This window comes from Pectinophora gossypiella, chromosome 1 (assembly GCF_024362695.1).
Source record: "Pectinophora gossypiella chromosome 1, ilPecGoss1.1, whole genome shotgun sequence".
In the NCBI taxonomy this organism is placed as follows: Eukaryota; Metazoa; Arthropoda; class Insecta; order Lepidoptera; family Gelechiidae; genus Pectinophora; species Pectinophora gossypiella.
The window spans coordinates 14,898,335-14,910,751 of NC_065404.1; the positions used below are offsets into that span (position 1 = coordinate 14,898,335).

The 12,417-nt window shown below is 38.7% G+C and overlaps 1 protein-coding gene and 1 non-coding gene across 2 annotated transcripts in view; one reads left to right on the top strand and one right to left on the bottom strand.

Moving 5' to 3' along the window:
* Positions 1-12,417, top strand: part of LOC126370237 (uncharacterized) — a 565,986-nt gene that overhangs the window by 185,855 nt on the left and 367,714 nt on the right. The window lies entirely within an intron of this gene.
* Positions 6,852-6,923, bottom strand: Trnaq-uug (transfer RNA glutamine (anticodon UUG)). Its single transcript has one exon. It is a non-coding gene; the product is annotated as a tRNA-Gln (tRNA).

Sequence of the window (12,417 nt, forward strand, 5' to 3'; positions counted from 1 at the left end):
TGTATACTCATTAATACTCGTGACAGTTTTAGGCTGCAATCCTTTTAAATATATATCCGGGCTCATTGCACCTGAAACAATCCGTTTTTACTTTTTTATTTCACTTCCAGTCCGCCAGTTAAGTGGGTAAGCTTCTATAAAGTGTAAACTTCTAAAAATAGTTCCTATATCAGTGTCTAGCCTGTTTCCTTTCATCCTGATGCTTCAGGCTTAAGAGGTGTTTGAATAGAACGGAGATGAGCTGTGCTACTGTATATACATGTATATCGCGCTTGTGGTGAGGTAAAATATGCATTGAATATTATAACGACGGGAATAAATTTAGAGAAGAAATTCCTTTAATTTTCTCTGGAGCGCTGTTTTTTGTTGATGGAAAAGGCAGTAACGTAAAAGACAAGTTAGCTAACACCGGAGATATTATACTCCACGGCCAAGTTATTAATTAATAAGTCAGTCTGCTTCTTCTATGAACTATGAGTCAAAACGTCCCCCTCTATCAAGAGATTCCAGACACTATTTCATTCGAAGCGTCTTTAGTGAGTTGATATTTTTGTTTTATGGCGACTTTTTCGAAATACGCGGGGTTTAGCCGGAATTAGAGTCTTCGACTACGATTTTGGGTACCGGCTGGTACTCGTACGTACACCATTGTTTCAAACAATTTCGATTTCGTCATTTTTTTTATTTTATTCCTCTACCTCATAGAATTTGAAGTTACAACTAATTGGTAATCTTTTTAAAGATACTATTGAAATACAATAAATTACCTGTTGGTCCCGGGTCTCACAGTAACGGTCATGGTCCTTTAGAGAAAAAAATCCTTTAATTTTCTCTGGAGCGCTATTTTTTGTTGATGGGAAAGGCAGTTACGTCAAAAATAATTTAGTTAACATAGGAGATATTATACTCTACGGTCAAGTTATTAATTAATAAGCCAGTCTTCTTCTTCTTCTATCGTGTTGGTTATGAGGTGGATTGCCAACCTCATCAACCCTGGTGTCAGGGTTACTATTGAACCGCCAAAGCCCGCTGCCATGACTCATGTAACGACTACTAACTTGCATCAGTAAGTAGTAACCGGGACCAACAGCTTAACGTGCCTTCCGAAGCACGGACAGTCTTACTTTCGGACATTTAGGTGATCAGTCTGCAATGTTCTGACCAAACTAGGTATCACAAAGTGATTTTTGTGATATGTCCCTACCGAAATTAGAACCCGTTTTCATTTCATTTCATATCAAAATGAAAGACACAAATAATACCTCGAAGACCGTAATAATTGTTTAAAAGATAAAGTTTTATTTTATTGTTCTCAGGTGTCTGGTAATGCTCACCCTATTTTGAACACTCATAATTCATTTTTGAATGCCATTGTTACAATTTCCTTGGAAATGGCAAAGTTGGGAGTTTTAGTAGGCTTTTTGTGTTGTTCTGCAAGATATGGTGGGAGCGAAGAAAAACAGGAGTTAACTGTAGGCCAAGAGAAAGACCTGGTAGAACGCGATCATCATTAATTATTCTTCTTCTTACAGCCTCCGTGGTCCAGTGGTTGAGCGTTGGGCTCACGATCCGGAGGTCCCGGGTTCGAATCCCGGTAGGGACATATCACAAAAATCACTTTGTGATCCCAAGTTTGGTTAGGACATTACAGGCTGATCACACGATGGAAGAAGAAACCCAGTTCTCTGACAAGTGTAAATTAATTTTAAACTAGAAAGTTCTAGAAAATCTGCATCAAGTTTATTTCATCTAGGTAAGTCTAGATATCCCAGCTTAGAATAAAGAGCTAAGTTTTTAACTTGAGAGTGCATTTATGTGTCGCTGCGAATGAAGAAAAAAGATCTATTTTCTTGTCTCTCGGTTAAGAGAAAATTTGAAATATCCTCCCTGGCGCCATTACTGTGTTGTCTTCATAAGATAATGCTCGAAGAAAAGTGTTTAGGGTCAGTAATATTTGAAGTCTTTAAAGGGAAACATTTAAAAGTAAATAAATGTTAGCACACGACTATATGTGCCTATAGACTAGACGAGGTCCGTCCTTTAGATTGATTTTACATACCACACGAGAGAAAGCGGCTATATTTTCAAATCAAATTAATTTAATAACAAGACAACAACAAAAAAATATCAATTAAGTTAAACAGGAGGTACATGTGGGGTATAGAAATAACACGGGATATTTTAAATGTCTTTACTCTTTATATTTTACACACACCTTCCTTATATTAAAACAAAATCCTCTGACCCGACCGACATCGCACCAAAGACTCCCCTCTCTTACTTTTTAAAACTGCCTTATGTCCCATTCATTAACCATTCTCCTTTCACACCATAAACTATCAAATTCCCATTCATTATCCTTCCATAGTATTCTCACTTTCCTACATACATCCACCGCAAGATGAACTGAGTTCCCACGATTCACCGAGCTTTCTGCTAGAACGGGCAGCGTGTTATGTGATGCACCGTATCGCCAAATATGTTCGTGAAAATTGCACTTTGGTGCAAGTCTGGTACCGGAATCGAACCGTCACTCCACGCTTGAGAGACAAGTCATTGGACACCAGGACCAAGTAATGTCTGAATGGAAGAAAAATATATTCTACCTCCTCTCAATCTGACAGAGATGTTTCTTTTTCAAACCGAATGCGTTTTTGTAGAGCATCGGCGATGCTTGCGGAGTATCAGACTGACTGCATTGAAGCAATCATATAAAAAGACGAGCTCCCTTCTCACCAGTGTGAGGACCAGCCCCAACAGTTCCCTGAAGACATTAGCTGATCGTTATACATCGCCGCTATGGAGGTATTTTGTGCGTAGGGTGACCATTACGGAAACTTACCTATTCTCGTGATGGTAATTTCTACTTCACTACTACAATACTACTACTACTACAATTATTGCATAATTATTACTGACAGTAGATTTAAATATAGTCACTTTTACTAACATTATATATACATATATGGATGTAATGTGCTTCGATCCGAAATAAATTAATTTAAAAAAAATGACTATACCTATAAAAACTCTTTTCGACTTTACGATAACAATAAAACACGCAGTCTCAAAAAATTTAGTTGCTTATATTTTCCAAAGAATATATAAAACGCAATATGTCTTCCGAAAATAGTCACACTTAATACCGAAAACAGGGCTTTTTGAGATATCTTAATTTGCCAAGTTTTCCTTAAATGGGTCATTAAGTTGAAACGTCCCTTCATCTCCGAATAAAATGCTGGATGTATTTAAATGAAGAAAGGAGAATAGGCGAAACTGGTCCAAGAACTTCCACTGATGAGACTTATGTAATGAAAGCTTATACTTTCCCTATGATTCTGACAAAGTTCTATCAGATTCTGTCCCGGGATTCTTTTTCTACGGCCGTGTTTGTCCTGGCTATGTAGATTTAGTTACTGAGCAACAAATCTTGAGTCGATTTTAGTCCCCCACTGTATTTTATCACATTTTTAGCCAGGACAAACATGGCTGTAGAAAAAGAATCCCGGGACAGAATCTGATAGAACTTTGCCAGAATAATAGGGAAAGTATAAGCTTTCATTACATGTAAGTCTCATCAATGGAGGTTCTTGGACCAAGTTTCATACAAATGTGCCCATTGTCATTTTGAGCGCCTTTCCTCTGGTTGTCGCGGCTTACGAACATCCCGCTTAGGGACGATACCACACCCCGGACATTTAATACAAACAACCTCGTTTTACACAGATACCACACATTGACGTTATTGTACACTCGCATCCGTGTGTGTGACATTTGACGCCGTACGATTGAAGACTAAAGTAATACCGAGGGGGGTGATGTAAACCTAGCTCAGCCGCTGGTGAGGAGCGGTATATTGCCGTTCTATACGTAGTATTTCTCCTTATTCTATGTCTTAAGCCTGCCTTAGAATAGCAAGTCCGTGCGCTTGCGTAATCAAATTATGGTTAAGCGCAAGTTTCTTCCTACCTGTTCTGAGAAGTTAGCATTTGTGTAAACTTGTTTTGGGATGTTCGAGATAGAAAAGCAAAGGAGATAAAATATTCATGCTGTGAGGATGGAAGCCGGTAGAAAGGAGTATAATATGACGGAAGTTGGGAGATTCGATGAAGGGAAAACGAGAATTAGTTGGTGGGAAACTATTTTTTTTAAGATATCAATTATTAAGGAGCTCGGTGGCGCAGCGGTAAACGCGCTCGGTCTGCGATTGTTGAAGTTAAGCAACTTTCGCAAAGGCCGGTCATAGGATGGGTGACCACAAAAAAAGGAGGTTTCATCTCGAGCTCCTCCGTGCTTCGGATGGTACGTTAAGCCGTTGGTCCCGGCTGCATTAGCAGTCGTTAATAACCATCAATCCGCACTGGGCCCGCGTGATGGTTTAAGGCCCGATCTCCCTTTCCATCCATAGGGAAGGCCCGTGCCCCAGCAGTGGGGACGTTAATGGGCTGATGATGATGTGTGCCCGAGCCAGGATTCGAACTCATGACACTAAGATGTAGGTCACGCGTTCTCCGAACACGGCTATCACAGATTTATATCTTTTAATTCTTAAGTTCGTTTAAGCCGGAAATGGCGCGCCGCGGTAGCCCAGTTGGTAGAACGCTTGCCTCTCACTTTGAGATCGCAGGTACGAATCCAGCACAGGCCTAAACCAATTGTCGAATTTGTTTTTGAATTCATGTTTGGATCATAAATGATTATCACGTGCTCAGCGGTGACGGAAAACATCGTGAGGAAACCGAGACTCGTGAGAAATGCATTTTCGGGGGTAAGTGACATAACCTGTATTGGGCTGGTTTTCCCTTCGCGGGTTGGAAGGTCAGACAGGGAGTCGCTTCTGTGAAAAACCGGACTTGTCAAATCTTCAGGTTAGGTAAGCGGACCCTGTGAAAAACGGGATAATATTAGGGGGATGTTTGAGCCGGAAATGATCCGGGGTGGAATTTTTGATTAATTTTGACTAAGCTTCTTGCTGATAAGATTTATAATTACTTTTTTTGACAAAGCCTGTGGTGGATACCTAGTCTTTTCGTTTTTTAAACATTGTTACCTAATCATTCCTTAAATAGTTTAATAAAAACTTAAGTTCTTTTTAAAAGATTTTCAATATATCTTGTAAGTATACTGTTTATTTCTCTGCACAGACTATTACATACACATATATAAACTCACGCCTATTTCCCACCGGGGAAAGCAGAGACTATAGAATTCCATTTGCTTCGATCCTGACACTTCTCTTGCTATCTCCACATTCATCAATCGCTTCATACACGCACGCCGGTTCAGAGTAGATCACACACACACAAACACAGACTATTCCTATTTGATAACAACACTTTCCCCTTCGAACTCCTTAAGAACCTGCGTAATCCCACTGTACCTTCCCATCGAGTCCCGGAACAACGTAAAACTGCATTTAGGACGGGAAAAGGGTCACGGAATGAACTATATCCTTAAGCCACATAATCTTTTTTGGTAGGTACGTTCATAGCTATTAAGTAGCATTAGATTAAGACGACGCTTGTAATACAACTTTGTAGTATACTAGTGCAGAGCGTTGTAATGTGAAAGAAGATGTAATAAAGAAAATTAGGAAGGTAGGTAAGTATGTTTCCGTAGCTCAGTTAAAACGTACAGTTTTAATTAGTTTTGTATATGTGAAAAATAATTATTATTATTGCGTATGGCAGATAAAAATAAAATATCCTGCGTGGATCAAATATCCAGCTTAAGCTCCCTTAACCAAGTCTGCTGCATCCGTCACACAATGCAACTCGGCTATACCACCTGGGAACTGGTGCAGTGAGCACTCGTTCACTATGTGAGATATGGTTTGATCCGGGTGACCACATTCACAGTATGGCGACTACTTTAAGCCCTATTTATATAGGTGATGGTTTGACTTTCCATGGTTGCTCCTACACCGGTTCAGTCGTGTCCAGATTTTTCGCTTGGAGTCAAAGCCAGGGACCCTCCGCCACAAAATCATAGTAATTAAATACATTTGTCAGTAATTCACTTAACTTTCAATAATAAAATTTACGTCCTTGCAATGTTGAAGATACCAATTGAATGGTAAAACTTACGTCATCAATGGGCTAGTAATGGCCGCCTGTCATAGGATTGAGCATACCTGGTCTTCTTATGCCATGGTTTCGTCCATCCTTCTTGGAACACAACAACTGCAGTTTTTTTTTTATTTGACGTGACTTATTGTAGATTTGCCGGACAAATGGGGAGCGCTGAAGGCTCTCACCCGGTACAACCTTTAAGACAACAGGCCTGAGGGTGCCCAGTTGGGCTCGAACCTCAGCTCAGGGCGTCGTCTGAGAGGAAAAATATTTGAAAGAATTAATCGACCCTAGAGGGTCGATAGCGATAAGCGGTGAATGAGGGAAATCGTCGATCACGCCGGCGGGGTCGGTATCGGGGTCCTGAAGTGTTTGGTGTAGCGAGCTGATTGGCTGCCACTATGGCTAGAGTAATCGGGTCGTCGGAATCGTATATTACGTCCTTCGGACGCCGATACTTTTCAACAACTGCAGTAAAGCTACCATTTTTGTATTCTAACCGAACAATCCTCCAAGTAAACTAGCACCCTTAATTAATTGTACTATCTTTCTTTGTACTATGTTTCGAGCCAAAATTAGTTAGTTGAGAGTGCTCGAGTTGAGGGGAATCTAATGAGGTTCCTTAATTTCTATTTTGTTTGGGTTTCAGGTAAAAGAAAGCGGACCACAGGCTCCCATGGAAAATATTGCGAAAGAAATAAAATGAATTTGTGATTTTTTAGAAAGGTTAGTAGGTTTCAAAATAAAAAAATCAAAATAAAATTAATTATTCAAAAAGTCAGGTTCCACCGAGATTTGAACTCGGATCGCTGGATTCAAAGTCCAGAGTGCTAACCATTACACCATGGAACCGGTGACTGTGCCCTCGAAATTCTTGATTTAATAAAACGCGCTTCATTTGTTTACTCAAATGGTCAAACAGATTCGATCGAATTCGATTGTTTTTCTCAAATACAAGTAACACCTGGTACCTGCAATGTAACTTTGTTTAGGTACTTATTTCTTAGAAGAGACTTAACTAGGTGCATGGCAAATAACGACTTTATCGGCATCTTTCGTTTCCTTCTCAAGTTACCATAACACAAGCTCACGACTATATCATCATCATCATCATCAGCCCATTGACGTCTCCACTGCTGGGGCACGGGCCTTCCCTATGGATGGATAGGGAGATCGGGCCTTAAACCACCACGCGGGCCCAGTGCGGATTGGTGGTTATTAACGACTGCTAATGCAGCCGGGACCAACGGCTTAACGTGCCTTCCGAAGCATGGAGGAGCTCGAGATGAAAACATTTTTTTTTTGTGGTCACCCATCCTATGACCGGCCTCTGCGAAAGTTGCTTTACTTCAACAATCGCGGTCCGAGCGCGTGGGTTAGGATCTTTAAGACTAAGACTAAGAAAATACTTAATAAAAGTATCCATTTCAGGCGATTTCTGATTTGCATTTTTTAATTATGTATAAAATCGCACTAAGAACAAATAATATGAATATATTTATTGACAATAAATCACAATCAATTGTGACTAGTGTTGGGTTCTTACCCGGAAAATTCCCGCGTTTTGGGAATTTTCCCAATTCTGAGGGAAAAAACCCGAAAAATTCCCGTTTCAAGGGAAAATATTTTTTATCGCATATATTTGTATTAAAAGTAAGGATTTCCAACAAAGACCATTTAAATATAATGTATGCCTACTTATGCCCAATTTATTTTCTGTCGTAGTGTCGTATGAACTCTTAAAAAACTTATCTAAAGGAGATCATCGGATTTCGGCCCAGAAGTCAAAGTGCCGGCCAAAAAATAATTTTACTATATTCCGTTAGATCTTATCCGTATGAGCATTTATTACTATGGCACCAAAGCTGTAGGGTCAATATCTTCGGTTTTATTCGATTTTAAAAAACTGTATTTTTCATACATTTTTGGTGAAAATGTAAAGTGCCGGCCAAGTAACAATAATGGTATTATTCTTAGAACTTATCTGTCTGAGCATTTATTACTATGGCACCAAAGCTGTAGGGTCAATATTTTCGGTTTTATTAGAATTAAAAAAAACTGAATTTTCATACATTTTTGGTGAAAATGTGAAGTGCCGGCCATGAAACAATATTTGTATATCCCGTTAGAACTTATCCATTTGACCATTTACTATTAGGGCACCAAACGTCTATGACCATTATTTTGACTTTTGTTGGACTTTACGTTATAGTTTCTATGTGAAAAGTGCCGGTCAGCAAAAAACACATGTCAAAGCTATCGAGACATTATTAACTATGACAAAAACGTGTATGACCATTAATTAGTTTGGCTTTTGTGGGATTTAAAAAAAACTTGATTTTTGATTCATTTTGTATAAAAATAAAATACAACAGGCGCGTTATTTAAAGGATCGTCAGAATGTTTATTACTATGGCATTAAACGACTATGACCAATATTTTGAACTTAATTCGATTTTTCAAAAATCAAAAAAAAGTTTTATCTAGTGATAATGGAACTATCTTGCTAAAGGCGTAATATGGTGGTCGTCTTTTGAAAAATAGGTTTACGTTTGACCACTACCTTACCTGATGGTGATACACGCTTAAGAAGCTACTTTTTTAAAGAAAAGTGTATACAAGGAATAAACAGCGGGGTGATAGAGGTAAGTACTATGTTATGGGCCGAGTAGCACCAGGACATTGTGATAGGCATACTTGCAAAGTAGAATAGAATAGAAAAAGTTTATTATAAGTACAACTACCCGACTCCTGTTTTCCCTAACAGATACTTCAGGCGTCATGCCAAAATACGAGTTTCGTCACTAGATGGCAAGCTTATCTTTGGAGGGTGGTAACCATTTACGGTCAAGGTGAATCAATACCATAATTCAACCTAAACTTAGGCCGTAACGTTGAGTCGAATGCAAAAACTACAGTCAACGTCATATCTAAAATCAGATAGTATTAATATAGAAGTTCACCTAACAACACACAAAACAAAAACACAAAGTATTTATCTGACTAATAACTAGTCATTGGGAAAGCTCTGCTTGTTGTCATTGTTAAAATGTATAAAACAAGTTTTTTTTAAAGTCAAATAAAAGCCAAAGTCGACATTTGGTAGTATCGTAAAAATACGTTTCAAGTCGTTTACCAAAAGATTTGACTTATTTGTTTCGCTGGCTGACATTTTCCCATTTGAACCAAAACGGAAAGAGAGATGAATAAAAAGTCAACATAACGGTCAAAAATGTTTTGCGCCGGATTATTAAATGTTCTAAAGGTCCTTTGTAATCCGCCGTACCGCATTTTTTACCCAAAGCACTTTATTTTCATACAAAATAAATAAGAAATCAAGATTTTTAAAATACACTAAAAGCCAAACTAATGGTCATACAAGTTTGGCGCTATAGAAAAAAAATATAACAGGCATCTACTCGATACTCTCAACATGATATTTTTGCTGGTCAGCATTTTTCACATTCGAACTAAAACGTAAATTCCAATAAAAGTCAAAATAATGGTCATAGATGTTTGGTGTTATTAAAAAATATTGAGAAGCAACTATTAGACAGATTCGACATATTTTTTTTGATGGCCGGTATTTTAACATATTAACCAAAACTGAAAGTCCAATAATGGTCATATAAGTTTGGCGCCATACTAATAATGTTCTAACGGTCCTTTGTAATACGCTTGTATACCTCTTTTTCCCAACGGACATAATATTATTTTTTACAAAATGTATGAAAAATCGAGATTTTTAAAATCCAATTAAAGCCAAATTAATGGTCATACACCTCTGGTGTCATAGTAAAAAATGTTCAGATAATAACGATAACACATAATCTAAAGTGGGACGAACACATTATTGGAATCACTAATAAGGATAACTCCCTCTTATACATAATTAGAAAAGCTTTTTATCATATAGATACGGAATTGTTTCTTAGGCTTTACAAAACTTACTTACGTCAGACCGCTGTTAGAACATGGGTTTCAAATATGGAGACTTTACTATCGGAAGGACTCTACTAGAGAGAGATCTCTCTTTACTCGAGAGAGTCCAAAGAAGAGCAACAAAGATGGTGACAGTACTGGCTGGCCGGAGTGGACCTTAGCGGGGGCCGCAGGACTCTCACCTCTGGCTTGCCTTCATTGGCCAGCCAGAGTGGGGCGTTAGAGCTATACGCTCGCAGGGTGGAAGTGAAAGATGCATAAGTCGCGAGTTGGTAAGGCGGGTAAACCGCCTCGCAGAAAGCGGTGTACACCTCTTGACATCCTGAGATGCTCACAATCATGTTGTTGCCTTGCCGTCCAGTCGCGTCGGCTAGATAGGTGACCCAACCAGTTAGTGACGAGTCACCGCCTGCCCAATGTGTCTCTGTTATTAAAATTGGTCGAGCAGGCGCCATAGTCCCCCATAGCCCCAGTATCCCGGTTCACTAACCCCCAACCCAATAGCCCCGTTCCTTTTGTTCCCATAATCTGCAATAGTCCTACACGAAGCAGGGATTGTCTTTGGGTGCACTCCCATAGTGCATACAGGGATAATCGCCGGTTGATGTCACAACACATTTAGAGTAAATTGTCTTAAGGGGACTCCACGTGTTGGCTTCGGCCCCACGCACGCCTTCCAAAAGTCCGGGACTCCATGACAGACCCGACCCGAGACATGGAAACGACATACAAATAATAATAAGATTAAAAATAATTAAATAAAAAATATTTTCCCATGATTCGGGAATTTTTCGGGTGTTTATTTTATTTTCCCATATTTTCCCGATATTTTTTCTTTCCCACCCAATTTTTTCTTTCCCTGCCCATCACTAATTGTGACACATGCAAAATATTGACAATGTTATGTTTTTATCAATGTTCAAAGCGAGTGGCCAGTACTATCTATGAAGTATGAGGTAAAAATGAGGTTGTGCGTAGTTGTGCATACTACTCATTACTATGATTCCACCCAACTGTATGTCTTATCGATATGTGGTCATACTGATTAATAGTTCAATAGAGATCTGGTCTATTCGCTATATTGTCCCATTACGATCTAGTCCAACTGAGACCTAGTCTAATGGCGATTTAGTCATAAACACTACCTAGTCATATTGAGATGTGGTCTTAAAGATCCTAACCCGAGCGCGTTTACCGCTGCGCCACCGAGCTCCACGACTATATAGTCGTGCCCAATTAGAGTAGTCAGAGGTACATCCATCGCAATATAAACTAAGTACCCAAACCTCACAGATTTTCTGTCAGACCAAAGTGATAGGTGGTGAGCCGTATCGCATGATATCCTATCGTTCTCATGTTCTTCATTCATTCCTCATACGTTATCTAACGTGCTCTTTAACTTATCTAATGACGAAGTTTGCTAATTGTCACGCGTAATTCCGTGCCCGCACGTTCCTTTGACAGGCGCGTCCAAAGTTAAATATAACATGTACGTACTAGGATTTACTTTGTACGGTCACGAGCATTAATATGTATACACTTTGGTACCATGTCACATTAAGTTTTTTGACAAATTGAACTGTAAGTCTCTCTAAATGTCAAATATGTTAGTGCGATAGAATTCTAAAGTAGGTACATTATATTGCTCTTGACTGTACAAGGGGCTGAAACGTAGCTCGCGCGGATTGTGTGTATAAGTATACTTTTCACCTCTGCTTACCCTTTTGGGGATACAGGCATGATGTTTTGTTATGTGTTGTATGTTATGTAGTTAGTTGATGTAAGTAGTCAGATGTTTTTCTAAAATAACTTACAGTTTAGAATAACATAACAACACACACCATATCATCACCCCTAACGGCCTCTGTGGTTCAGAGGTCCCGGGTTGGAACCCTCACATCATATAGCACTAACATCGCCTATGGCGAATTTCATCATTATCATTAATTTAAGAGCCACGCTCTTGTCGGTGTAGCATTCTCCATGCTAGTTTTCGAAGGAAAAATAGAGCAGTACAGCAAAATGTACCAAAATAATAAAAAAAACCGTGGAAAAAACTTACTTACACATTATGACATATTTTATAATATGTTGATGATTCGAAAGTGACTATATTTCAATCAAGTTTTCGTGGAAAACGACTGGCGTTTCATGCGTATTAGGTTATGCGAGACATGTAATGCGATTGACACTTACACATAAAACATCTGTTGAAATTCGATTATTATTTATTTTTCGTCATAAATAGATCCAAAAATTGCTGAACCTAAAAAAAAGAAAGAAAGAAAGAAATGTTTATTATAAAGGGACACCACAGTAACAAAATACAAAACAAATAACAAATATATAATATAAAACACGGAGTAACACACAACTTACAATCAAACAAAACACATAATAAAAA